General features: G+C 50.7%; 1 protein-coding gene and 1 long non-coding RNA gene across 5 annotated transcripts in view; one reads left to right on the top strand and one right to left on the bottom strand.

Moving 5' to 3' along the window:
- Window positions 1-23,037, bottom strand: part of LOC140424773 (5'-AMP-activated protein kinase subunit gamma-2-like) — a 584,455-nt gene that overhangs the window by 234,188 nt on the left and 327,230 nt on the right. The window lies entirely within an intron of this gene.
- The window catches only part of LOC140424774 (uncharacterized), a 41,396-nt gene continuing 33,519 nt past the window's right edge, over window positions 15,161-23,037 (top strand). The window contains exon 1 of the long non-coding RNA XR_011947685.1: window positions 15,161-15,332. This is a non-coding gene — a long non-coding RNA (uncharacterized lncRNA). The remainder of the gene's footprint in view (window positions 15,333-23,037) is intronic.

Below are 23,037 nucleotides of genomic sequence, written 5' to 3' on the forward strand. Positions count from 1 at the left end.
GTCAGCTACTACTCTCACCAGCTTTTACAGATGCACCATCGAAAGCATTCTTTCTGGTTGTATCACAGCCTGGTATGATTCCTGGTCTGCCCAAGACCGCAGGAAACTACAAAAGGTTGTGAATGTAGCCCAATCCATCATGCAAACCAGCCTCCCATCCATCGACTCTGTCTACAATTCCCACTGCCTGGGAAAGACCCCTCACACCCCAGATATACTCTCTTCCACCTTCTTCCGTCAGGAAAAAGATACAAAAGTTTGAGGTCACGTACCAACCGACTCAAGAACAGCTTCTTCCCTGCTGCCATCAGACTTTTGAATGGACCTACCTCGTATTAAGTTGATCTTTTCTCGACACACTAGCTATGACTCCAACATTACATTCTGTAGTCTCTCCTTCCGTCCCTATGTACGGTATGCGTTGTCTGCATAGTATGCAAGAAACAATACTTTTCACTGTATACTATTACATGTGACAATAATAAATCAAATCAAGGTATGTGGCGTGGGCTTGGCTGCTGTAAGCGTCCCCCACGGCAAGTATGCGAACGAATGAGACAAACTCAGGATATTTTGGGCTGCACAGGGGAACAGAGGGTGTCTGCTGTCTCCATTGCTGTTCGCGCTGGCGATTGAGCCCTTGACGATGGCACTTTGGGCCTGAGCTGAGTGGCGGGGGATTGAGGGGGGGCAGGGAGCACCGCATGTCATTGTATTCCGATGATCGTGACGGACCCTTGGGCTAAGCAAGGTTTTCCTGGTGAACGCTTCAGGGTGTGGTGGTGGTGGTGGGGGGGGGGGGGGGGTGGGGGGGGCACGCGAACCTGGGGGCTCTGCAATTTGAGGTGGCAAGGGAGAGGTTCCTGTATCTGGGAATCCAGGTAATGTATGTGTGGGTCACGATGCATAGGTGGAACTTGATGGGGTTGGTGGAGGAGGTTAAGGGGGACATTCAATAGTGGGACACTCTGCACCTGACATTGGCGGGGAGGGTACAGGTGATAAAGATGAATGTACTGCTAAGATTCCAGCTACTGTTTCAGTCCCTTCTGATTTACCTCCACAAGGCCTTTTATCGGAGGGTAGATGCGTTAATCTCATAATTTGTGTGGGCAGAGAGGGTACTGAGGGTTAGTAGGACTCTGTTGCAAAGGCATAGTTGGGAAGGGGGGTTGGTGCTCCCGAATTTGTTGCATTATTATTGGTCAGCGAATGTGGAAAAGGTGAGATGATGGTGGGGGGAGGGGGCGGATTGGGTCAGGTTAGAGGAGGAGTCTTGCGAGGGGACGAGCCTGAGGGCTCTGGTGATGGCCTCGCTGCCATTCACCCTGAGGAAGTACACGAGGAGTCCGATGGTGGAGTCGTGCATAAGAATTTGGGACCAGTTGAGGAGACACTTTAAACTGGACAACATGTCAGTGATAACTCCACTGTGTGGGAATCATAGGTTTCTGCCGGAGGGGACGGATAGGATGTACAGGAGATGGAGGGAGGAAAGGCCAGTGTGCGTCAGGGACATGTTTATGGAGGGCACGTTTGTTGGGCTAGAGGAGACGCAGGAGGAGCTCAAGCTACCAAGGAGGAGTGAGTTCAGATACTGGCAGGTGCAGGACGTGGCACGCAAGGAACTGCCCTCGTTCCCTCAGGGACTGGAATATCCGCCTTTGGAGAAAATGTTGCTCCCGGATGAAGTGGGTTTGGTAGGTTTGGCGACATGTATGAGTGGTTGGGAGAGCAGGGCACGACCTTCGCAAAAAGGATCAAGCGTAAGTGGGAGGAGGAGTTGCGGAGGAAGATAGGATGGGGGCTTTGGTGAGAAGTAATGCACCGAGTGAACTTAATCTCCTCCTGCACAAGGATGAGTCTTATACAATTTAAGGTGGTGCATAGGGTCCACATGACTCGGGCTCAGATGAGTGGGTTTTTCCCAGAGGTAGTGGACGGGAGCGAGAGATGTGGGAAGGGGCTGGCGCACCGTGTCCATATGTTCTGGGGGTGTGAGGAGCTGGAGAACCTTTGGGAGGCGGTCTGTCGGAAACGATTGAGGATTGTAGGGTTTGAGATGAAGCCGAACCCTTTGGTGCCGGAGCTGCTGGAAAGGAAGGGGGTCGATGTCTCTCTGAATGTCCAGTGACGGATACTTTTGAATTGGAGATCGGCTCTGCCACCGGGGCTGCAGTATGTTTGGGAGACTTGTATGGGTTTCTCACGTTGGAGAAAATCAAATTTTCCCTGAAGGGGTCGGAGGAGGGCTTTGAGGTACGGTGGAGGCCATTCAAGACCTTATTTGAGGAGCTGTTTGTGGAGGGGGGGGAGGAGCGGAGTAAATGGGGAAGTGTCTGTGGTGAACCACTTAATCGGAGATGTAAGGTCTGCACTACAGGTTCGCCGGTAGCTCCTGCCAGCTGGCTCCGCCCATGGAGAACTGTATAAATATGCATGACCTCCAGTGCCCTGCCATTTCGCCAGCTGCAGCAGGAGGCCACGCAACTGACTGTAATAAAGCCACAGTTGTACCCAACTTTAGTCTTTGTGCAATTGATCGTGCATCAATTTATTACCGATCGGCGGCAGCTGGATCCGCACTCACCCGACGCCAGAAAAGACTACTCACTGGCTAGCATGTTTTGAGGCCTACATCAAGGCTGCGGACCCCGAGCCAACGGAGGCTCAGAAGATAAACGTCCTGTACTCTAGACTGAGCTCCAGCGTGTTCCCGTTGATCCAAGACGCCACGAATTAGGCAAAAGCAATGGGACTCCTTAAGGAACACTATGTGCAGAAGGCGAACACGCTCTTCACCAGGCATGTACACGCCACCCGTTCGCAACTACCTGGTGAGTCCATCGAAGACTTCTGGCGGACCCTAATTCCACTCGTCCGGGACTGTGACTGTCAGACCGTTACGGCCGCCGAACACTCGAATCTCCTCATGCGCGATGCCTTCGTGACGGGGATTGCGTCCGACCTTATCCGAGAATGATTACTGGAAGGGGCCACGCTCGAACTGGCGGAGACGAAAACCTTGGCGCTCTCCATGACGGTCGCATCCCGTAACGTACAATCGTACCCATCCCACCGCGCTGCCCAGCCTTCTACTCCTTCCTACCCCTCCTGGACCCCGCCGACGACCTCCTTAGCCGGGGCCCTGCCTTCCCAAAGCGCCTGCGCTGCATGCCGATCCGCGCACCCCGGGGGTCCCCGCTGCTACTTCTGCGGTCAGCAGAAGAACTCCTGCTAACACTGCCCGGCCCGCACTGCAGTTTGTAAAGCCTGCAGTAAAAAGGGCCACTTCGCGGCGGTGTGCCAGGCCCGCGCAGTCACTGCGATCACGCCCGCTATCGCCCACTCCCCCACGCTAGACGCACAGTGGGAGCCGCGATCTTCTCCTCCCGGGTCCATATGCGACCAATGGGCGCTGCCATCCTGTCCCCTTCGGCCACGTGCGCCCCATGGGCGCCGCCATCTTGTCCCGACCCCTCAATGTGCGCACCATGGGCGCCGCCATCTTGTCCCCCACAGGGTCTCCAGACATCCCAACATCGGAACCGCACACGCTCGCCACCCGAAGCATCCAACGGCTACCCGCAGCTCGCTTCGATGACGCTGGACCAATCTCGCCCGCACAACCTGTCAACGCGTCGCCGACGGTTAAAATCGACGGCCACGTGACCTCGTGCCTGCTGGACTCCAGGAGCACCGAAAGCTTCGTTCACCTAGATACGGTAAGGCGCTGCTCCCTCGCGGTCCACCCTGCCAATCAAAGGATCTCCCTAGCATCCGGATCCCACTCCGTCCCGATCCGAGGCTTTTGTACAGTCACCCTCACGGTCCAGGGCGTAGAATTTAGTAACTTCTGCCTCTATGTCCTTCCTAATCTCTGCGCTGCACTCCTGTTGGGCCTGGACTTCCAGTGTAACCTCCAGAGCCTCACCCTCAAATTTAGCGGGCCCTTACCCCCCCTTACCATTTGCGGCCTCGCGACCCTCAAGGTCGATCCCCCCCTCCCTTTTTGCCAATCTAACTGCGGATTGCAAGCCTGTTGCAGACGGTAGAACACCCAGGACAAGACGTTCATCAGGTCCGAAGTCCAGCGGCTGCTTAAGGAGGGTATTATCGAGGACAGCAACGGCCCCTGGAGAGCCCAAGTGGTAGTGGTTAAAACTGGGGAGAAATACAGGATGGTCGTGGACTACAGCCAGACCATCAATCGGTACACGCAGCTCGACGCGTACCCCCTCCCACGCATATCTGATATGGTCAATCAGAGTGCGCAGTACCGGGTCTTCTCAACAATTGACCTGAAATCTGTCTACCACCAGCTCCCCATCCAGAAATCGGACCGGCCATACACGGCCTTCGAGGCGGAAGGTCGCCTCTACCACTTCCTTAGGGTCCCTTTCGGTGTCACAAATGGTGTCTCGGTCTTCCAAAGGGAGATAGACTGAATGATCGATCAGTACGGTTTGCGGGCCACCTTTCAGTACTTAGATAATGTCACCATCTGCGGCCATGACCAGCAGGACCACGATGCCAATCTCGGTAAATTCCTCCGCACTGCCACTCTTCTCAACCTGACCTATAACAAAGAGAAGTGTGTGTTCAGCACGACCCGGTTAGCCATTCTCGGCTATATAGTCCAAAACGGACTTCTCGGGCCCGACCCCGACCGCATGCGCCCCCTCATGGAACTTCCCCTCCACCACTGCCCCAAGACCCTCAAACACTGCCTGGGGTTCTTTTCCTACTACGCTCAGTGGGTCCCAAACTATGCGGACAAGGCCCACCCACTCATTCAGTCCACTCAATTCCCCCTCGTGGCCGAGGCACAACACGCTTTCGCCCGCATCAGAGCAGACATCGCCAAGGCCGGGATGCGCACAGTGGACGAGTCACTGCCTTTCCAAGTAGAAAGCGATGCTTCAGACGTCGCCCTTGCCGCCACTCTTAACCAGGCAGGCAGACCCGTGGCATTCTTTTCCCGCACCCTTCATGCCTCTGAAATTCGACACTCATCCGTCGAAAAGGAGGCCCAAGCTATCGTTGAAACTGTACGGCATTGGAGGCATTACCTGGCCGGCAAGAGATTCACTCTCCTTGCGGACCAACGGTCGGTAGCCTTCATATTCAATAACACACAGCGGGGCAAGATCAAAAATGATAAAATCTTGCGGTGGTGAATCGAGCTCTCCACCTGTAATTACGAGATCTTGTATCGCCCCGGTAAGCTCAACGAGCCCCCAGACGCCCTCTCCCGAGCTACATGTGCCAGCGCATAAGTGGACCAACTCCGGGCCCTAATCGACAGCCTTTGTCACCCGGGGGGGTCACTCGATTGTACCATCTGGCCAAAGCTCGCAATCTGCCCTACTCCGTCTAGGAGGTACGGACAATCACCAGGGACTGCCAGGTCTGTGCGGAGTCTAAGCCGCACTTCTACCGGCCAGACCGTGCGCGCCTGGTGAAGGCTTCCCGCCCCTTTGAACGCGTGGATTTCAAAGGGCCCCTCCCCTCCACCGACCATAACACGTACATTCTCAGTGTTGTCGATGAGTACTCCAGATTCTCCTTCGCCATCCCATGCCGTGATATGACGTCTGCCACCGTCATCAAGGCCCTCAGCATCATCTTCGTTCTGTTCGGTTTCCCCGCCTACATCCACAGTGACAGGGGATCCTCATTCATGAGCGATGAGCTGCGTCAGTTCCTGCTCAGCAGGGGTATAGCCTCCAGCAGGACGACCAGCTACAACCCCCAGGGAAATGGGCAGGTAGAATGGGAGATTGGGATGGTTTGGAGGGCCGTCCAGCTGGCCCTACGGTCCAGGAACCACCCAGCCTATCGCTGGCAGGAGGTCCTCCCTGACCCTCTACACTCCATCCGGTCACTATTGTGCACTGCCACTAATAACACACCCCATGAACGTGTTTTTACCTTCCCCAGGAAGTCCACATCTGGGGAGTCGCTCCCGACTTGGCTCGCTGCTCCAGGACCGGTCCTTCTCCGTAGGCACGTCCGACTCCACAAGGCGGACCCCTTGGTGGACAGGGTTCACCTGCTCCACGCCAACCCTCAATATGCCTACGTTGAGTTCCCCGACGGCCGCCAAGATACTGTCTCACTCAGGGACCTGGCACCGTCAGGTTCTACCCCAACACCCCCCCCCCCCACCTCACAACGCGCCGCCAATATTGACCCCACCAGACCACCCCCCCTCCCCTTTTCCGCACAAGAGGACGAAGAGTACTTCTGCACGCTCCCGGAGTTCCCCGATGACTGGCCAGCATCAGCACCGCCACCACCGCCATCGGTGCCACCTCCACCACCGCCAGCACCGACTTCGCCGCCACCGTTACGCCGCTCCCAACGAAGCACCAAAGCACCGGACCGGCTGAACCTTTGACGGACTCCGGACCGTCAACATGGACTTTTCTTTCCCTACCACTGTACATAATTGCACTAATTGTATATAGTTTCACGTCACCCCCGCCGGACTAATTTTTAACAGGGATGAATGTGGTGAACCACTGTATTAGGGGATGTAAGGTAGGACCTGTACTACAGGTTTGCCGGTAGCTCCTGCCGGCTGGCTCCGCCCACGGAGAACTGTATAAATATGCATGACCTCCAGTGCCCTGCCATTTCACCAGCTGCAGCAGGAGGCCACACATCTGACTGTAATAAAGCCACAGTTGTACCCAACTTTAGTCTTTGTGCAATTGATCGTGCATCAGTGTCCGAGCGGTAAACTCTGCTGGATGTCAAGGTTCTGTTACTGTGTTACATGTTTGGAATTAAATACCTTTAATGAATGGTAAGCAGTTCCTTTATCTTGTCAGTTATTTCTAATTGCAAATATGCATTTGGCAATTCTATCTTACTGAACACCTTCCCCTGGCTAAGTTAGAAAACAAATCTGCAGGCAGTGAGTATCAATCTCGTTCACCCTTATTTACCAATTGATTATTATCCCCACAAGTCTGAGTGGACACATCTGCTTTTATCACCTGGGGTGTGGCCCATTCACTGCTCTTCATCTTGTTAATTGCCCTGCACTTTCTATTCAGCTCTTTAATTAACACTTTCCTAGACTTGAAAAATGTGGGCTGTACATTGTCCTTTATCTTGACTTTGGCCTTGTGATGCCGATTTGGTCCTCCTCACTCATAGACCTTTTGTGCTCTCTTAGTAAGTAAAGTAGTCCAAGATGCCCGTGGGCTGCTTTCCCCTTTGAGGAGGGAGAGCTGACTGGTGGTGATTTAACCTGAGGATCACCACACCCCAGGTGAGGGGCAAAGTTGAGAAGGTGGGGCCTCCATGAATAACCTCAGGGGGCGCGGGGATTGAACTGCGCTGCTGGCCTTGCTCTGCATCACACACTAGCTGTACCAGACAACTGAGCTAAACCAGCTGCCTCTCTTCTCACTGCCTCAACGACAGATGTACACTTACTAATCCCTACTGGAAATAGCTGAGCCCAGTTTAGCCGTATATTCTTGAGATAATTCCTTCCCAGCGGGGAGACTTTGGCTGGCATTTTCCATCCCCGACACTGGCGGGCACCCACGCTGCAAATCAACAGCTCTACAGATCCTCCAATCCCGCTGTTTTTCTTGCTCTCTGACTGAGTACAGCCCTCGCCCTCTAACTTCCTGCTCGATAGCGTCAACTCCTGTTTCCATATCTATCATATGCGCATTCAAGGATTCCTAGACTCCTGAACTAGCCTTACACCTACCATGACCTCAACGCAGTGCCCTGGAGCTTTATGGCGACTACTCTCCTCTACTCCACATTCCCACAAGCATAGCACTTTGACTGGAAATGAGGGCATTTAAATGATTGATGGTTGCCATGGCAAAGGTGGAATCTAAGTGTCAAGCTCTTTAATTCGAGAATGCAATCTACAAGAGCCTCACTTGGCAACTTGGCATTCTTAATCATGGCATAATATGAGCGCAGGTCTCATTAACTTCAGACCAGCAGGGACTTCCGGTGACGGCGGGCGGGAGCCGGCCGCACAATGGAGGGCTCCCATTCGGGAACGGCATTTTCGGGGCTTTACGCCCGGTCCCAGGGTCCACGGAGGCGGCAAAAGCAGGAAGAAACAATGAAGGCACAGTGAAGAAAAATGTCGCGGGTAAGCAAAAAATCGTCCGTAAAGAAACAGCTGAAGGTCTGGCGGGGAGTGGAAAGGTCAGCGCGGGGTCACCAAGGAAAATGGAGGCTGGAGCACCAGGGGAGGCCGCATTGCTTACGGCTGAAGAAATAACTAAGGTGATGGCTGCAGAATTCGAAAGGCAGTTTACAAGATACATGGAGACAATGAGGAAGGAGATGAGGGAGGTTTTGAGTGTGCTGGTGGAGGAGGCGATTTCCCCGGTGATGACGGCGGTGGCGAGCGCAGTGGCGGAGGTGCGAGAGCAAGGGGAGGCGCTGAAGGAAGTGGAGGAGACGTTATTGCAGCACGGTGATCAACTTGCCTCGATGGGTAAGGAGATGCGGACGGTGATGGACATTAACAAGGATCTGCGAGGAAAAATGGAAGACCTGGAAAACAGATCCAGGCGACAGAATTTGAGGATTGTGGGGCTGCCTCAAGGAGTTGAAGGACGGAGGCCGACTGAGTATTTTGCCGCGATGCCAGCAAAACTATTGGGGAAGGGGGAGGATCCCTCCTGATATGAACTGGATCGGGCTCATCGGTCGTGGAGGCCTGTACCAAAGGCGAGTGAGCCGCCAAGGGCAGTGACTCTGTGCTTCCGTAGGTACAGTGTGAAGGAGAAGGTCCTGAGCTGGGCCAAGCAGAAGCGGGTGGTGCAGTGGGCTGGAGCTGGTATACGTGTATACCAGGACTTTACGGTGGAGCTGGCGAGGAGGCGGGTTGCCTTCAACCGGGTGAAGAGGGCACTGTACATTAGCAAGGTGCAGTGCGGCATTGTATATCCAGCGAAGCTGAGGGTGACTTACAAGCTCTGGGGCTTTTATTTTCGAACGGCGGAAGCAGCGGAGGAGTTTGCGAAGGCAGAAGGACTGTGGCAGAACTGAGAAATTGAGAAATGGCCATGTGCCAATGTAACTTCATGACTGACTGTATTTTCTTCTTTTCTTTGTATCACTGCGCGCAGGTGTAGAGATTAAAGGAGCCAATGTTGTATATATTTGGACAAGGGAAGTGATGGGACTTTCACTCGAAATGAGGGTTCTTTGGGGTGTAGGTGGATATGCGGGGTTTGTGTGCTAAAAGGGGATTTCTGGGCTTTCCTAGGGCCGGGCAAGTGGGAAAGGGACTCGGGCGGGGGCCTCCACGCTGGCCGGTTTAAGCCGGCCAGTGAACGAGAGTGAGGTGGGGGAGGGGCTGCGGCCATCGGAGCCTGGCAGATCAGGGTCCGAGTGGTCTAGCCGGGGTGGAAATTTGGGGGGGAAGGAACCGAGGTTGGGGGGAGGAGTTTTACAAGAGGCAGTGGACAGGAGGAGCTGGAGACTTGGGGGGGGGGGGGGGGGTGTACAACTCTTGGGTATCATGTACGTTACTCTTTCAGAGGTTGGATGGCGTTGAGTGTAGGGGGGTGGGGGGGGAGTGGACTCTATAGGTCAATGGTGACCATGGGCGGTCCCGGACTCCTTTTTCTCGTTTGTTTTTTGTTTCCACTGTGGGGGGGTTTGGTTTATTGGATGCATATATTGACAGGTGGGCCGTTGTTTGGGGTGGTGGGCGGATGGGATCATTGGTATTGTTAAGGGGATTGATTTTGTATTTGTTACCGTTTACTGTTTGTGGGTGGGGTGTAGATTTTGAAGGAAAATGTGAAAATGGAGAATAAAAACATTTTTTTAAAACTTCAGACCAGCATGTAGTACTGGCATCTCATGGATACCATCTCAAAATCTGGCCCCACTATGGTGAAGAGATACATTAATCCTATCTCCAGGATTTCAGCCAAATGTGTCACTTGTTTCTTTGTTACACCAGCCCTCTTTGCTGTGGTAGAGTTGCTCCATTGACCCCAAATATGCCTCCAGTGCCATCTTGTCAATGGCATACTGTAAATGTCACTGCAGGCCCAGGGACTTCTCTCCCCTTTGAGAGAGCTGACTGGCGGTGATTTAACCTGAGGGTCACCACACCTCAGGCGAGGGGCAAGGTTAAGAAGGCGGGGCCTTCATGGATAACCTCAGTTGGCACGGGAATTGAACCTGCGCTGTTGGAGTCGTTACGCGTCATGAACCAGCCGTCCAGCGCACTGAGCTATCCGACCCCCAATGACAATGTCACACTGTGCCCATTCAATGAGTACCTGAATATGATGCGCACACGCAGAGCAAGCTTTCAAATTGCTCAAGTGTACTCAAAATCAAATATTTAAGAGTTGCAAAAATGTGGCACAATGTTCTGCTGCCCCTAAATTCTCAAATGAAATGTGAAAGAGAATTCCATTCCAGCCACCCTGCCACCTTCCTGTCGTGGGTTGCAGTGAGACTAACTCGTGTTCAGCTGCAGGCAGCCAGCAGTGAACTGACTTTATTTATACCTGCCCAACCGAGAGGGCAGCAGGGATGGCAATAGAGCAAAATGCACTGATCTTGCAATATGCTACACATGGCAGAGCGGATCAACCTGCACGTGAATTAGAACACTTGGAGCTTGTAAGCTGCCATCAACGGCATGAACCACGCTCACTATTTTTAGTGTACAGTGAACACTGACATTAATCCCATTTATGGCACCTTAAATGTTTGGAATTAGTTTTCTCTGCTCAGTCTACGGCAAATCTGGTCATATTTTGCATTGCGTTTGGGATGGCGCGTTTCGTTACACTGGAGCACCGACAGTAGGTGTGACAGAAAAGCAAAATACTGCAGATGCTGGAGATCTGAAATAAAAACAGAAAGCGATAGAAAATGCAGCAGGTCTGGCAGCATCTGTAGCGAGAGGAACAGAGTTAATGTTTCGAGTCCTATTTGACTCTTCCGTTAACTCTGTTTCCCTCTCCGCAGATGCTACCAGATCTGCCAAATTATTCCAGCACTTTCTGCTTTTATAATAGATATGGCAGTTCTATTCTCTCAGTGACTAAGCTTTATTTTTTCTTCTTTTTTTATATATTTAGTATACCCAATTATTTTTTTTTTCCAATTAAGGGGCAATTTAGCGTGGCCAATCCACCTAACTTGCACATCTTTGGGTTGTGAGGGTGAAACCCACGCAGACATGGGGAGAATGTGCAAACTCCACACGGACAGTGACCCGGGGCTGGGATTCGAACCCGGGTCCTCAGCGCCGCAGTCCCAGTGCTATCCACCGCCCCACGGGCCGCCCTTCTCTGTGACTAAGCTGATGTACTTTAGCTACTCTGGTTACATGAGTCCTTTGTTCATGTGATCCATCAATCTTCAGAAAGAAAGGACTTGCATTTATATAGCACCGTTAACCACCACGGGACAACCCAAAGCACTTTACAGCCACTGAAGTATTTATGAAATATTGTTTTATTGTAGGAAAGATAGTAGCCATTTTGTACACAGTATGGATTCGCAAACAGCAATGTGATGATGACAAGGTATTCTGGATAGGACTTTTCAGTCCTGGTGGGGCAGGTTCCCACAAAGGGGAGGATGCGGCGAGCCAGCCAGCCCATTGATTTTGGTGGCATTGGTAAATCCCGTTGGTGTGTTTTTGTGATTTTGATTGAAGGACACCGGGCAGAGACTCCCCCGGTTCTTCTTCGAAATATTGCCACTGGATCTTCTACATCCACCACACAGAGGGAGAAGGAGCCCTTAGTTTAATATCTCATCCAAGAGATGTCACCTCTGACGGTGCAGCATCCCCTCAACGCTGAACTGGGAGCGTCAGCCTGGATTTTGTGCTCAAGCCTACTTGACCCACAGCCCTTTGACTCAGAGGCCTTGCCCCCGAACCACAGAGAATTCAGTTCACTGCATTACACAGCATCGGTCCTCCCTGTGCACTGGTTAAAACTGGCATTGCTAAGAAAATAAAATGCCATTAGTGCTCAGGTCTCTGGGTACGGTTGTGATGGTGGTGGGGTGGATAGGATGGGGGAGGAATTCAAGCAGATTGCAAGGCTGTCTTCATGGCTCATTGAACTATTTCAGTACATAGCCAAGCTATAGAATAGGTAATGAGATCTTCCTGTCCTAATTTCCTGACTCACACAATGTTCCATTTAACCAATCATCATCCTTGCGCTGATTCACCTACACTGGCCCCTCGCCTGGAAACACCTGAATTTTATAGCCAGCCAACATCAACTGGTGCATTCGCCACGGCAACGCCTCTACCAATCAGAGTCCACTTGCCAGCCAATCAGCACTCGCTTCTCAAACAGTATAAATTGTTGTTTTCCCCCTTACAATCGAATTTCTTGAAGTGTCCCAGTAAGTGCAAGACAAAACGCTCTGACCTGTCTCTATTTTCAGCAATACTCAAATTTTATAATTCCCATCCATGCTTTTCAAATCTCTCCACGGCCTTTCCCTTCCCAATCTCCATAATCTCCTCTGGCCCTGCCCACCAGCTCTATGCTCCTTTAATTCTGGCCTCTTTCACTTCCCTTATTTTCTTCACCTCTCGATTGGAGTCAGCTGCCTCGGCTCCAAGCTCAGAAATTCCCTCCCTAAGTCTCGCTGCCTGGCTACAGCCCTCTCCTCCACTGAGTTGCCCCATAAAACCGACCTTTTTGATCATCCGCCTGTCCAAGTATGTGACTCGGTTTCAAATTTCATTCGATAACGTTTCTGTGAAGGGCCTGGCGATGATTCTCTATGTTATCGCCACTGCAGCACGGTAGCACAGTGGTTAGCACCGTTGCTTCACAGCACCAAGATCCCAGGTTCGATTCCTGGCTTGGGTCACTGTCTGTGCGGAGTCTGCACGTTCTCCCTGTCTCTACGTGGGTTTCCTCCGGGTGCTCCGGTTTCCTCCCACAAGTCCCGAAAGACGCGCTTGTTAGGTGAATTGGACATTCTGAATTCTCCCTCTGTGAACCCAAACAGGTGCCAGAATGTGGCGACTAGGGGCTATTCACAGTAACTTCATTGGCGTGTTAATGTAAGCCTACTTGTGACAATAAAGATTATTGTATATAAATTAACTTGTTGCTGTGTTAAGATGTCACTCTAAATAATGCGTTATCTCCACCCTAATTCTAGAATGAGACTGCTAAAGATAAAGTGAACTTGGATATCAGCATATACTAATCACTTGACAGGTGCCATGGTAACCACATGTTGCAACAACATTGGATAAAAACAACTGTTAAAACAGATACATCATCACATGTGTTGCCGACATCATCTTAGCTGGTCAAGAGTAGCTTTGGCTATCTATAAATGGGAATGCAGAACACATGATAAAGCTCGAACCATCTAATCACATGTAGCAATGTGACCAGAGACACAGAGCAGACGTGTGACGGAGGACAAAGAGATATGCTAATTTAAAAAAGATCCTGCATGCCTGAATGAAGAGGCATGACTCCTTTATTTTTCCTCTCCGAGTGTCCCGTGTGACAGAGAAAGTGGTTGGTTTGAAATAAAGTCTTTAAGGTAGAAGCTGCAGTATAACTGATATGAAATAGACTCCTTCAGCAGCACTGCACACAACCTTTTGAGTGGCTAAACTAACCGTTGGATACAGAGCAGTAGTAACAGATAGAATTGCTTCACTCAATGCACTGGATTTAATAGAGGCGATGGAGGTCTTGCCCACTGGCTGGAGACACGGCAGGAGCCCTGCGTCACACCTTTTAGGGAAGGGGTGCTGAATTCGTTTTCACTCTGGTCCCTAACTGGACAATGGCAGGCCTGCCCGGGATCAAAGGCTCCCCAAGGCAGAGGTCCCACTGGCTGAGAGCTGCTGCCAATGAAGCGCTGGTGGGGTTCGAGGGGCGATGTACAAACATTCTGTGGTCTTAAAACCAAACTCAAGATAGGACATCCCAGCAGGTGAATATCCACCTATGAGAGTGAATTGATAAATCTTACCCTCCTATGTTGTTCTACACTGGATTGTAATTAAAAGTCTTTCATGTGGAACTCTCTTAAAAACACTCTGCGATCTCATGTAACCAAGGAGTTCCAGTGTTTGCTTCATGTGTGACAAAGAATTCTTGAACGTTTTTCAAACAGAATCTTCATTTTTCTAAATCTATTGAATTAGTACAGTAGTGATACTTCTTCATCCTTCTAAGCTATCCATTAGATTGCTCCCGATATTTTACTTATACTTTAGGCTGATTGGCCTAGATGTTTTCCCTTTCTATAAAAACATTTGCTTGTTTCAAATCCTGCACAAGCATCGTTGGTTCTTAATTTTGACTCCTCAATGATAACCAATGACCGCCCCGTTCCCCACTAGTCCAGTATCCCAAAAGAAACTTTCCACCAGCGTCTCAAAAGAAATGGTGTCTGTCTCAGTAAGCAGGGGAGAAAGGGGGGGCGGGGGAGTACTCTTCACCAGAAGGAGGGTCAGCAACCAGAGGACACACGGATTTAAGGTTTAAGGCTGTAGATTTAAGGCGGAAGAACAGAAGGAGAGTTGGAGAGACATTTTAAATATAAATATAGCAGGCGGGCTTCTCTGGCCCCCCAGTTTGTCGGCAGTGGCAGGGGGCGCGTTACTCTCTGGTGGTGGGTTTCTCTATTCCCTCCGCTGTCAATGAGAATTCCCATTGGAGCCATTCCACCCCGCCAGGAAACATCCCCGTGCTGCCAGCGGGAATGAAGAATTCGGCCGGCAGGCAACAGCTCGGGAATTCCAGACAGTAAGTTGTTACGATCCAGAAGATACTCTCGCAAAGGGTGCTGGAATCAGATTCAATACCAATTTTAAAGAGGCAATGAAAGGCTACGGGGAAAGGTGGACTAATTGCTTAGCTCTTTCAAAGGGCCAGCACAGGCAATGATGGGCCAAATGGCCTCCTGCACTGCATCACTCCATGACTGTATTTCCTTCGGTGAATACATCTTCAAAATAAAACATTTATATAATATATTTGATCCACTTTTTAAAGATTATTGCATTTTTAACTTTGAATTAAACATAGTTTATGATACTGGAAAAACATTCCTGAGGGGAAGTTTAATCCATTTAGTTGCGCTCAACTGGTTCTGACTGGTTCCAGTACTACTCTCCCTCAGCACACCACATCCAGTCGAACTGTGAAATTTCACACACTCCCATGAAAACCAGTGCAGCAAAGTAAAAAGTCTGTGCTCCAAGTTTCTTGGTTGGCATGAAAGCAAAATGTGAAGTCTCACAAAGCGATGGGTTCATTCAGCTGGCAGTAACCAGGCAAAGACAAAATGTAAGTAGCCATTTCAGCTGCGTAACAGAGTACTGGTTTAAGGTCATTGGTAAAAGAACAGGGGGAGATGTGGAGATTTTTTTTCAAGCACAAGTTGTTACAATTTAGAATGCACGTAGTCACGAGAAGCAAAGTAGATTTCACACTGTTCCATTCAGACCAGTGGTCTAAAACATCTCTTAGAAAAGGTCAGTGGGACTTCTATTATCCACGAACGCCTTGATGAATAATAAGAAGTGTAAACGGAAGCAATATTAAAGGAGTGGGGCTGCCTACGGCGCTGAGGACCCGGGTTCGATCCCGGCCCCGGGTCACTGTCTGTGTGGAGTTTGCACATTCTCCCCATGTCTTCATGGGTTTCCCCCCCACAACACAAAGATGTGCAGGGTAGGTGGATCGGCCACGCTAAATTGTCCCTTAATTGGGAATGGGATGGGGGCAGTTTTGAACCAAAAACGGGGTTAACAATGTGGGGTGACCCCACAATCAGTCCTTCCAAAGCAGACAACATATACACATCATGCTGCCTGCTAAGTTAATAAGATTGCAGTGTGCAGCATGCTGTTGAGTAGCTACATCTTGAGCATGGGATGCAAAATTATGGGAGGCCAGATCAAGTCCTCGTAAAGGGGATATGCATGGTGGCTGGATCAAGAGCGGGCTTCAAGGTTTTTCGACACGGCACTGGAGACCTTGGTCCATGAGATGGAGAGGATGAGCGATGTGAAAGTCAGGAACAGAAGTGTGTGAATGCTGGTGGACGGGGAGCTAGCTTTGTGTTTTTGAGTATCGCAACCAGATGTGTTGTTCACCCCATCCCGGTCAACAAAGGGCTGCGTAGTCGTGATCTCCTTTCCTCTTCCCCCATTTGCTCAGCTGGTCAAAGTATATCTGAAGGTAAGAATGTTTTTGATGATAAGGTGGTGCAATATGTTTTATTCAATCTTGAGATATGGCTGCCGCTGGCTGGGCCAGCATTTGTTGCCCATCCCAAGACCTTGGGTCTCTGGATTACTCGTCCAGTGACAATTCCACTATGCCACCGCCTCCCCTAATATGAGGCAGACCCCCACAAATCCTGACTCAGTTGGATACTGCAGAATGCCCTAATGTGGCCCCGGTAATGGAAGCATTGTTCGACACGCCATTTTGGCAACCCACTTTATAAGGCAGCATGCCTTTCGTACAAAAAGGCAAACATAGAATGAAGAGCAGGAAGAGGTCACCCGACCCCTTGAGCCTCCTCCTTCATTCAATAAGATCATGGCTGATCTGACTTAACCTCAACATTCCCACCTACCACTGATAACCTCTCTCGCCACACCCCGGCCCCAGTTACTGATCAAGAATTTCATTGTAGCTGACTTCCGGTGGCGGCCATGGAGGAGTAGGTCGCACATTTGATAGCTCCCGCCTGTGACAGACTTTTGGACCTTTTTCTCCTGTTTTTCCCCCAGATTTTATTGGATGAATCGGTGGGGAGTGAGACGGTGAGGAGAAATCCCCCTCCAGTGTATGGAGAATGGGACCAGAAGTGGCCGTGTGAGAAGACAAAGTTCTACAAGAAAGACGCGAGCAGAGCTGGCAACGCGGGAAAGCATGGCGGAGAAGCAGGGCCGCGGGGAGACGGCACAGTGGTCGGCGGAGCAGCTGGCAAAGTTTTTTGAAGATTGCTTCGCCAAGCTCAAGAAGATCACGCTGGACCCGATCAAGGATTGATCAGGTTGTGCAGAATCAAAAAATCCACGGACGTGCGATCCAGGAGCTGGCGAAAAAGATGTGCAAGCACAAGGAATACCTAACTGTGCTGGAGACCAAGGTGAAGATGATGAATGACCGCCAAAAAAGAATGCAGGAGAAGCTGAAGGACTTGGAGAACAGGTCCAGGAGGCAGAACTTGAGAATCTTCGGCCTCCCTGAAGGCAGTGAGGGATCGGATGCGAGGGCGTTTGTGACGAACATGCTGGAGAAGTTGATGGGGGCTGAGGCATTCCCTCGGCCCCTGGAAGTGGATAGAGCGCACAGGGCCCTCGCGAAGAAGCCCCGAGCGAATGAGTCGCCGAGGGCAATGGTGGTTCGTGTGCACCGATTCCTGGACAAGGAACACATTCTGCAGTGGGCCAAGAAAGAACGGAGCAGCAGGTGGGAGAATTGTGAGCTGCGCATTTATCAAGACCTGGGTGCGGATTTGGCCAAGAGGCGAGCCGGGTTTAATCGGGCAAAATCGTCCCTCTTTAAGAAGGGGGTGAAGTTCGGGATGTTGTACCCAGCCCGTCTGTGGGTCACATATGAGGACCGGGAATTTTACTTCGAAACACCAGGCGATGTATCGACTTTCATCAGGGAAAAAAGACTGGATGTGAACTAAAGACACTGAATCCTCGGGGGGAGGATTGCAATGGCAATTTGTTGACAATCGCTTATGTGCTGTTTTGAATAAGTAGTGTTATGTGCAATAAGTGGTTGTTTTGATGGCTAAAGTTAACTTTGTCTTACTGGCAGCTGGTTGGACGCGGGGCTACCGAGGGAAAGGCAGAGGTTACAGGTGGAGTTTGGGCTGGTGACCACAGGGAATGCGGTGGAACAGTTGAGGAAGGCAAGGGGGGTGATTTATGAGTACGGGGAAAAGGCAAGAAAATGTTAGCGCATCAGCTCAGAAAAAGGGAGGCGGCCAGGGAGCCAGGGAGATAGGGGGAGTAAAGGGTAGAGGTGGGATCATGGTCCTGGACCCAGTGGGGGAGAATGAGGTGTTTAAGGACTTTTACAGCAAATTATGAGTCGGAACCCCCAGCTGGGGTGGAGGGGATGAGGAAGGTTGTGGGTCAGTTGAGGTTCCCGAGGGTGGATGAGGATCTGGTGGAAGGGCTGGGAGCCCCAATTGAAATTGAAGAAATAATGGAGGGGCTGGAGGGCAGTCGGTCAAGGCCCCAGGGCCGGACGGCTACCCGGTGAAATTCTACAAGATGTTTTTGGACATATTGAGCCCACTGCTGGTGAGGACATTTAATGAAGCAAGAGAGAAGGGAGTCCTCCCACCAACAATGTCACAGGCCTCGATTTCATTGGTCCTGAAACGGGAGAAGGATCCGGAGCAATGCGGGTCATACAGGCCAATTTCTCTGCTGAATGTGGACGCCAAACTGCTCGCTAAGATACTGGCCACAAGGATAGAGGACTGTGTCCCGGGGGTGATAGGGGAAGACCAGACGGGATTTGTAAAGGGCAGGCAACTCATGGCCAATGTTCAAAGGCTTTTAAATGTTATTGTGGTGCCCACAGAAGGAGAGGACATGGAAGTGGTGGTCGCGATGGATGCGGAGAAGGCTTTTGATCGGAGTGGGATTACCTGAAGAAGGTGCTGGGAAGGTTGGGGTTTGGTGAGGGCTTCATTGACGGTGCGTTTGCTCCATCAGCCACCAGTAGCGAGTGTGCGTACGAACCGGTTGAGGTCGGTGTATTTTAAACTACACCGAGGGAAGATACAAGGGTGATTCCTCTCCCCGCTACTGTTTGCTCAGGCCATAGAGCCACTGGCCATGGCATTAAGAGCCTCTAGAAACTGGAAAGGGCTGATTCGGGGGAGTGGGGTTGGGGGTGTGGGGGGGGCGCAGGAGAGCACCGTGTCTCGCTTTACGCAGCTCTTGTATATTTCAGACCCATTGGAGGGGATGGGGGAAGTTATGCGGATCCTCGGGAATGTGGTAATTTTTTGGGGTCTAAATTGAACATGGGGAAAAGTGAGATGTTCGTGATCCAGGCAAGAGGATAGGAGAAGAGACTGGGAGAGCTGCCGCTTAGAATGGTAGGGAAGAGCCTTCGATATCTGGGAATCCAAGTGGCCTGGAAATGGGAGGTACTGCACAAGTTAAACCTATCCCGGCTGGTAGAACAAATGGAAAGGGACTTTAAGAGATGGGACATGCTACCGCTATTACTGGCAGGGAGGGTACAGACGGTGAAAATGACGGTCCTCCCCAGATTTCTGTTTGTCTTTCAGTGCCTCCCCATCTTCACCCCAAAGGCCTTTTGCAAGCGGGTGAATAAGGTTATTTTGGGCTTTGCGTGGGTGGGTAAAACCCCGCGAGTGAAGAAAGTGTTGCTGGAGCGCAGTCGGAGGGAGGGTATGTTGGCGCTGCCGAACTTTTGTAATTACTACTGGGCGGCTAATATAGCCATGATTAAGAAGTGGGTAGGGGTGGGGGGTACGAGAATTCTTGAGAATCAGGTTCCAGCCTTCCCGCCGCTGCTACCACGGGGAATGCAGGACAGAGTGGTCTCCAATACATGGGCGGGAGAGGGGAAGGTATCAGACATCTACCAGGAACTTTTGGAATCGGATTAAACTCCGGTGGAGGAGCTCAAGGGCAAGTGGGAAGACGAGCTTGGGGGAGAGATAGAGGCGGGTCTGTGGGCGGTGCCCTAAGCAGGGTTAATACATCCTCATCATGTGCCAGGCTTAGCCTGATACAGTTCAAGGTAGTCCACCGGGCACACATGACGGTGGCCCGGATGAGCAAGTTCTTTGGGGTAGAGGACAGGTGTGCGAGGTGCACACGAAGCCAAGCAAATCATGTCCACATGTTTTGGGCATGCGCGAACCTTAGGGGGGGCTGTGTGCAGACTGTTGTTTTATGATTGGGGCGTGTGAAGACTGTGATGGGGGTGGAAATGTTTATTGGGCAATGTTGATGTCGCTGTTATTGTTGTTATTATAAAAATTGCAAATATCCTAATAAAAATATTTTTTAAAAAAAGAATTTAATTGTACAAATGCTGCACACATGGGCTAAGGGTTGCGCAGTGGAGTTATCAAACATGCTGCCCACTTAGCTCTTATCACCCGTGGATTTTCTGAGGTGGCCCAAATGGAGATGATACAGTGGACTGCTGCTGAGTGAAGGTATCATGACTACTCCAGGTCTGAAGAAGAGTCATATTCATCTCAAAATGTTCACTCGGTTTCTCTCTACACAGGCGCTGCCAGGCCTACTGCGTTTCCCCCAACATTTTCTGCCTTTGTACGGCTATGGCCACACAACAGCTGGACCCTGAGGGAGTGGGATGCCCTTTGGTAGTGGTATCATTACAATAACAACAGCTTGTGCTCATAGAGAGTCTTTAACGTAATAAATTGATACAAAGCACTCATGGGGTCCGTTATAAAGCCAAACCCGATGCAAAGCCACACGTGGCAATATTTGGTAGATGGTCAAATGTTAGATCAAAGAGGTAGAGTTTAAAGAGGTGCATCTTAGATTTGACGGGCAGCGCCCGCAAAGCGACGTGTATGCCTGTCAATGGAGGCTTCCACCATGAAGAAGCCTGCAATTCTTGCTTGACCATGTGCTCAGAGAGAATTAAATGTATTCTTGCAGTACAGGGCCACGGTGACTTCCCTCATGTCACAGTGGACAGCATACTGTGTGATTATAGGTATTACGGCACCTGATAGGCTGAAGCACCATTGGTGGAAACTGTATGCTTTCTATTGGCTAGAGTGTATGATAGCTCCGCCCTGCTAGGCGGGGTATAAGAACCCGTGCCGCCCCAGCAGCACTCATTCTGTACCTGAGCTGCTGGGCGAAACATCTAGCTTATTAAAGCCTTCAGTTGGACTACTGTAGCCATGTAAAATGACTGCGTTCCGATTAATCTGGCCAAAACCCAGTTTAAAATGGCTAACCCTAAAGACTGCTGGGAAAATCAGCCAAGAAGACACAGGCAGGCAGCTGCAGACAGGTTTGCAGCTTCAGCTCGGGGAACGTAGCCCAGATCGATACTCAGGGCTAACAACAGCCCTTCAACCCAGGTATCCACAGTTTCATTCAGGACTGTTTACACCTAATCAACTCAGACATCCACAGTTAAATCGGCTATCCCCGGGAACAATTGCAACATATTAGCAATTGAATACCGGGCCAGACCTGTCGGCGCCTGCAGTGGCCGAAACAAAGACAGGTGAGCGACCACCCCCCGATCAAGGAATCGCCTCACCATTGGACACATCGACCCCAGAGACTGGGGACAGAATCCAATCACTTGGGACTCAGGGTCAAGGGCCGCCCCGGGAGGCGGGAAGCCCCTGGGCCCTATAAAAGTAAAGGTCCAAGTTCAGATCTCTCTCTCTCCTCTTCGCCTGCTCGAGACCTTCACAAGACCAGCCACTGTGTATCGTAAGTTTGAATCCAACGATCGCTATCCGGTAGAGACACCTAGCCACCGACCTGTAGCAGCCTTTTGAATCGCGCGGGCCAGATTTGATTGGACAAGCCATTCATTTCCCTGACCTGGTGGGCTCTTCCTAAGTTAAGTATTGGCCAGTAGTGATAGGTTTGTTATATAGAAAGTAGTATTAGGGTCTTAATATTGCTTGTTGTATATAATAAATCACCGTTGTTTTAATCCTTACTAAGCGGTGTGCTGTGTTATTAATCATAACCTAAACTTGAACCACGTGGCGGTATCATAAAGATACCTGGCGACTCATGAGCAAAGGTGACCTATACAGAGCAAATAGACTAAAGCTAGAAAGAGCAACACTACAACCTCGCTTTAGTGGTCACCGATCGTGCATCAGATGTATTACCCCAGACTCTAGTCTGTAAGGGTGGGAAACCCAAGGCATAAAGCTCCATGGCTATGGACACCTTTATAGCCACTGGCTAAGTGGCCCTGAACCCTGCTCCGAGGTTGAAGTTTCAAATTTCAGTGAGGATGGCCTTAAAAGCACTATACCTTACTGAGATTCAGGGGGGAGAAATGCTCCCTGAGCACCCTGGGTATGACCCCCTGCTGGCAACCGTTACCACCACAGGCAACCCCCCCAACTACTTCTCAACGCCTACATCCTCTCCTCCTCCCTCTCCAAGCAGCTTTCCGCTCTGTGTCCCTTTTGTTTATTCCGTCATGGGGAATGTCTACTAGTGCACCTGTGTCAGGGAACAAGTGCCCTGTGCAGAATCCTTTATGTCAGGACAAAGTCCTTCAGCGTGTGGCACAGTGCCTGAAGCGACAGAGAGGGTGTTCGCTGGAGCTCCGAGCTCCAAAATGGCTGTGCTGGTACACGCTGATTGACACAATCACCTGCATACTCCCAATGGATGCTCACTGTGCACATGCTGGCATCTTGCACCAGAAATTAAAATGTCGTTTTGGACCCCCAGGGCCAACGACGGTCGCCAAAAAAAAATAAAGATGGACTTTAAGGCTGGGGACAAAGCTGAGCTTCCCTCTATAAATACCAGTTGTTATTGTCATTGTACCACAACTTGACCGATATCAGTATTGGGGCAAACTGCGTTAATAGCACTGCACCGCAGAGTGAGCAGTCTGAATCTCCCGTGCTCAATCACTCAGGCACCTTCTGGAGAAATCTAGCACCGTCCTCACAATGCATTTCAAAATGCCAGCTGGATCTCCTGGTTTCCACTCCAACACAAGTTTGACGTTTTCTTCACGTCCTTTAGTTTGCCAACCCCATGCTAAACCAGCCCTGTGAATTAGTGACATGAAGTAGACCTTAGTTCTCATTAAACACAGAAGAGATATTTAATGTGTAACCTTTGGGCTGCCAAAGGCCCACTTCAGCATCATTTTATACCCAAACCACACACTGGGAAGTTGAACCTTCCGAACTGATTCCCAATCCAACTCACTTTGTTGAAGTTCACTGTTATACTTTTCTGCCACTATCAATGCTTGCTAG

Source organism: Scyliorhinus torazame, chromosome 6, assembly GCF_047496885.1.
Source record: "Scyliorhinus torazame isolate Kashiwa2021f chromosome 6, sScyTor2.1, whole genome shotgun sequence".
Taxonomy (NCBI): Eukaryota; Metazoa; Chordata; class Chondrichthyes; order Carcharhiniformes; family Scyliorhinidae; genus Scyliorhinus; species Scyliorhinus torazame.